Source organism: Bufo bufo, chromosome 4 (assembly GCF_905171765.1).
Source record: "Bufo bufo chromosome 4, aBufBuf1.1, whole genome shotgun sequence".
Taxonomy (NCBI): domain Eukaryota; kingdom Metazoa; phylum Chordata; class Amphibia; order Anura; family Bufonidae; genus Bufo; species Bufo bufo.
The window spans coordinates 451,701,087-451,707,108 of record NC_053392.1 but is presented as its reverse complement, the minus strand read 5'-3'; the positions used below and the strand labels follow the sequence as shown (position 1 = coordinate 451,707,108).

At 42.1% G+C, this 6,022-nt stretch overlaps 1 protein-coding gene across 11 annotated transcripts in view; it reads left to right on the top strand.

Annotated features, from left to right (window-relative positions):
- Positions 1-6,022, top strand: part of AFDN (afadin, adherens junction formation factor) — a 508,028-nt gene that overhangs the window by 437,940 nt on the left and 64,066 nt on the right. The window lies entirely within an intron of this gene.

The window sequence follows — 6,022 nt, the reverse complement described above, 5'->3', positions numbered from 1 at the left end:
TGATGGTTGCTAAGAGATGGTTGTAAACCTTCAGTTTTTTTATCACACGCGTGAAAAAAGCATTGCACCCGCACCAAAAAAAAGTGAACAACTAAACGCAATCGCAGACAAAACTGACTGAACTTGTTTGCAGAATAGTGCGAGTTTCACTGAACGCATCTGGACGTAATCCGTCACGCCTGTGTGAAAGAGGCCTTATAGAGCTTCTAAAGATTTAGTTGCCATCTAGCATGCTTAGTGATGGACCGTATAATATAGCTCACTGGGAGCATCATGTCGGTCCATCACTCAGTAAAAGGGGGAGTGCCTCGTGCTTGACATGTCGGGTCGCATATTCTGAGTGCTGCGGACCTGCTGCAGCGAACATACATCAACTAATTATCCTAGCTTTATCCTGTGCCCGCTGTCATTCAGTATTGTGCCTACGTACTATGAGTCTTCGGGAGCTCTGTGCTGCCTCGGACATCAAAGTTTTTGCTGGAAACAGATACCGCATGTGATTACCATCTCCCGCCATATTAACTTGGCCTTCACCATCACAGGCAACTGGACTGCTGCTCTCCTGAGAACATAGAAACTTACTGCTCGTGCTCTCCCTCTGCCATCTACTGTGTGGAAGCAGTTTTCTGTGTTACAAGGCTGCTTATATGCTGCACTGCCTTGGTTGGGAGGCCAAATGGAAGTGAGAGCATGGGCACTGCACTCCATTGCTCTAATTATCAATTAAAACATCCCATTTATTACAGGGGTTTAATGGTCTTTAAAAAATATATATTTTAGGCCCTGGCATCTGAAAAAATCTGCAAGCAAGTGGTGCTAATGAGTCCCACCAGGCATTCCAGCCTGGGGTCATTTACAAGAGAGGAACCCCACCATTCAGACCTCCACTGCCTCCCTGACTGGCTAAACTGATGAATTTATAGTTGTAATGGACCTCCTATGACAGGGTCTCAAGAATTTGAAGGACCGCGTGGCGCATGCTGAAGATCACATTTCTTAAATGATTGCATGGCTCCTATGTCTGAAAAATTACAAGAACTGACACATAAAGCTGGTGCCAAAAGGCAGATGATGAAGAGAACCATTCTAAGACTAACAACCTTCACATTGACATCAGCTCTTTCAGGCAGATTGACGAAGACCAGAAAACTTTGTTGAATAGTGGCTGCGGACTGGCCATAGAACCTGCAGGAAAATTTCCCTTTGGGCCGATGCACACGAGGCTGCACAAGCCCTCCTCACAGCTTCCAGCTGGGTACATAAGGATCTGATCCTCTCTGCATTAAGTGTAATGCTAAGCGCATCAGATACTTATACACATGGCCAGTGGCTACAGGATGGTGATACAATTGAATACTATGGCTTGGGTGGCAGTGTTTAGTTCTGCACTGTGGTATTTGGTGATGCTGAGGAGCAATTTTGTGCTGTACTATGCTATTGCTGAGCCTGCCTATTTCTGTCATACCTGCTTATTTGTGTTGCCCCACCTTCTGTCAATTTGGACCCGGGCTCTTTTATTTATTTTTCCTGGGCCACTTTAAGTTCCCAGTACACCTCTGAGTGGCTGTGTGATCTGTTTCCGGACTTTGTTTTTTAGAGCCTTTCCAGTCGAGTGCACCCACTGCATCCCTGCAAAACCTCCTATTCCCAGAACACCTCCACGTCCATTATTGGCACGTCTCCTAAACTTTAAAGAATGAATAAACTTCAGATTTTCTACACTATGGCTTACGTTGCATGTTGTTGATGGAGACAGAGTGCAATTCTTTAAAACTCAAGCTAAAACGGCTACATGGCTTTCTACCCATTGGCGTTAATCAATATCATAGTACTGTTTTGTTGTCCATTGCCTGTAACTGGTCTATATCTTCTCCTTGCCTTAGGCTCTGTCCTGGCTGTATCCCTGTTCAGTTTTTTTTTTTCCATTCAGGGCTGTTTAGTTCATGGCAGCTAGGCCAGCCCGCCATTTACATACTATACTATTGCTTATTTGCCTTCACCACTTTGGGCTTGGGACAGGTGCATAGTTTCTAAGATTTCACGGCCTACTAACACTTAGCAAGCAGGTTACTATTTTATATCATCTATACCTGTTTAGTAACACTGATCACTCTTAGATTACAGAAAAAAACTATGTGCCACACATATATATCCAATACTTATTGGTATTTACACTTGACCACGATGATCTTCATATTTATTCCCTTGCGTTGCTCTCAATCTGTTTTGTTGTGTTTATATTCCTCCAGAGGATTTCAACTTTTTGACACATAGCAATTTCCTTTCATTCATACTGATACAAGAGCCTATATACTCTTTTAGTGGATCCAAGGGGCCTATCCTATCACTGATAACATCCTGCAGTGGGGATCGCTAATCTTACATGTTTATGATGGAATGTTAGAGGTTCGAGATAAGAGATCTATGGTCCTTTTTCTTCGTTGTAAGAAACCCCTTATAGTATGCCTGCAAGAAATCCACCTCACTTTCTTGACTATCAAATATCTCAATTGATTGGTCCAGCCACACTTTCTCAAGTTTTTTTCCGGGGGGTGTCACTTCTAATGTTTATGTGAATGTGAAAATTACTGTTTTGGACACTAACTCCAGGCAATCCCTCCAGATAGATTGCCTTCTAGTCACTCACTTCCTTAGTTGCAGGACTTAGTATTCCAATAAGCAAATGTTTCAACAATTCAATGTTAAAAACTTGAATCCTTTATTGGGGTATGTTAAAGACCATAAACCAAAAAAGGTTTTGGTCCAAAGAAATGCTGTTTAGTTCCAATATGTTCCAAGGCAGTTTAAAACATGTCGGCACTAAATGCTCAGGGATTTTAAGGGGAATACAATAAAAAGCAGTAAGGAGAATTTATAATTTTGCCACATTTATCCAGGGCAGAAATAGAGAAGAATATTTATCGTAATGTTGTTATAACTCTAAAGTCAAAACCCTGAAATTTACTAGGGACTAGGTTAAGTACTGAAAGGGACAACAAAGTGCGTAGATAGTAAGTTGACCACTGAAATTGGTAAATATGTTGAATGTGGCCCCTGGTTTCCCCCAACACGTGAAAAGGTACTGGATTCGGTGACATTTAGCTTGTAATATGAAATGATTGCAATGATTTAGTACATGTAGTTTTTCCGAAATGCGTTTACATTCGGGGTGCTGTAATTATTTATATGTGCTTGCTGTACTCAAGAATAAAGGATCATCACAGCTTTTAAGGACGGTGCTGGTTTTTATTTTGCAGATATTAATGCACTCAGCTAAAGGTTCCATAACTATTTCGAGTTCTATAGGTGACGATGGTAAACCTTGTCAGAGAGAAAACCAGAGGCCGACAGCCTTGTAGAGGGACCAGAGTACAAGCCCAGTATAGCCAAGAGGATAGGTCCCTGGAAGCCAAACTTACTAAGAACTTGTTCCAGGAACCCAGTCAAATATTTTTACCTGCATCTAAAGATACAAAGAGTGTGGTTCCTGGACAATTAAGCTATTTTTAACAGATCTATCATACACCTGGTCCCCTCTCTGCATTTCTGGTGAACCCCAAAGCCCATATAATCAGTAGCAGTTGGAGAGGGGAAAATCTTAATCTGGATCACCAGAATGTTGGTAAACAGGTTTAAGTCTCAGTAAGGAAATGGGCCTAAAATTAGCGGGTGAGGTAGGCGGTTTCCACCATTAACATTTCAGGTGGAATAGAGCCTAGGGTCAAAACATGATTAAATAACTTACACATGTAGGGAAGCAGGTTAGAGTGAAAGCTCTTATAGTAGTCAGTCACATAACCATCAGGACCAGAGGCTTTGGCTTTATGTGCTTAAGAGAAAGTAAAATCTCCTCTTCGGTAATGGTATTTAAGACCATGAGATTGGTTTCTGCAAGTGAGGGGATGGAGACAGATGCAAGAAAGGAGGTTATAGCGGCAGAGGATGGCTGAGGTGTATCTGTATGAAGATTGTATAATGAGGAGAAATAATTGGTTGCAAAAGAATTTGCGATCTGTGTGTGTCCGACAACTGTACTGTTAGACAAATGTAACCGCTCAATTCTGTCATCTTACAATTCAGACGCCGGGCATGTAACGCCCCTGTTCTGTTACCCATATGGTAAAATTTGCGTTCATGTGACGCGCGCATGTACTGGGAGTCGCATGATGTGACTTCTGATATTTGGAACGCATGGGTTCCGAAGTGGAATGCATGCCAAAAGCAGGAAGGGGATTAATGCTTCCAGTTTGGCTGCATGGGAACGCCGGCAGGGAGTTTTTAAACCCTGTCATCAGCATGCTGCCAGAAGCATCCCAGCCAGCCTGAGGGCGTGTGTGGATACCCTAAATGGAAAACACTCATCTGGAATTATGGAGGAGAGTAATCAGCACGTTGATGTCCAGGAGGTTCATGATGGCAGACCAGTATTTCTGGTAGGGTAAAGGGTTTGATCCTCATGCTTTTACTTTCTTTTAGAATCTAATGGGGCTTATTCTCTTGTTTGTTAAAGAATACCAGAGAGGGCCCTAAAAAAAGCCACGTCTAAGACTAAGGGAAGGGAGTGTGCCGAAAGCGAGAAAAAACTCGCTCCCTCGTCCAAATTACTATGTCGGCATTGTGTGAACAAAGTAGTTGAGGAAGAATCCCCGTACATGCTTGAGTATCAAGGACATTGTTAAATCTAAAGTTTCAGACTTTATTAAAGTGTTTAAGAAATGCCTCCCTGCCTTTGCAATGGGCAAACAAGGTCACGTTAACTTGATCTCGGATTCAGAATCTTCTTCTGAAAACTAGCAGGGGGAGGTCCTAAACGATTCAGGTTCTTCCTTGGATAAAGAATCTTCCGGTAGACCCTTATTTTCTGCAAAAGATACGGATTCCTTACTTAAAGCGATAAGAGCCACAATAAAAATAGATGAGGCTAGGGAGCAGAAGTCTATTCAAGACATTATGTTTGGGGACTTTGTACATAAGCGGCCTAGAGTCTTCCCATTAAATGAAAATGTTAAATATCTAATTCAAAAAGAGTGGAAGAAACCTGATAAGAATTTTTTTTATCCCTAGAAGTGTTAAGAGGAAGTATCCTTTTGATGAGGGTGAATCCTCTATTTGGGATAGGCCACCGGAATTAGACGCCCCTGTAACCAAAATCTCAAAAAGAACTTCCCTACCTTTTGAAGACCTTGGTACATTAAAGGATCCAATTGATAGAAGAGCGGAGGTCTATTTTAAGAACGTATGGGAGGCCTCTACCCAGGCCTTATAAGCCCAACATCACTACTACCTCTACAGTCAGATCCTTAAATTTGCTGGTTGCAGGAGTTGGAGTCTCATATTCAAAACAAGACTTCAAGAGATCAGCTTCTTGTGGTTTTCCCAACAATTTTCAAGGCAGTAGATTTAATCTCTGATGCCTCAGCGGATGCAATACTATTGAATGCTAGATCAGCAGCTTTGTCAAACTCTGCTAGAAGCGCTATTTGGCTTAGGGGTTGGTCTGGGGATACAGGTTTAAAAAACAAGCTATGTTCTCTCTCTTGTCAGGGGGATTTTCTTTTTGGGTCAGTGCTTAATGACCTGTTAGAAAAAGCCTCTGATAGCAAGAAAGGTTTTCCTGTTTCTAAACCCCCTAAAAAGCAGTTTTTTCGTAGGAACAGGAGGGTTTTCAATAGATCTGACAGAAAACGAAATAACTGGAGAGAGGCTAGAGGTAAAAAACATAAAGGTTTCCTCTTCAACTTCCAGTCTGGTTCAGGGCCTAAGTCAGGTCAGCAATGACTATTACGGTCCAGTGGGGGGGGAAGACTCTCTCTTTTCTTAGGCTTGGGAGAAAATCTCAGCAGGCCTGTGGTGAATAAACGGAATAATAAGAGAAGGGTTTCACCTGGAGTTTGTCTCCCCCCTTCCGGAAAGGCTAAAGATTACAGATTTATCTGCAAATTCGGAAAAAATGTGCCATTAAGGGAAGAAATTTTTTCCCTACTAGAGAAGGAAGTTTTTGTCTCAGTCCTTGACTTAGAAA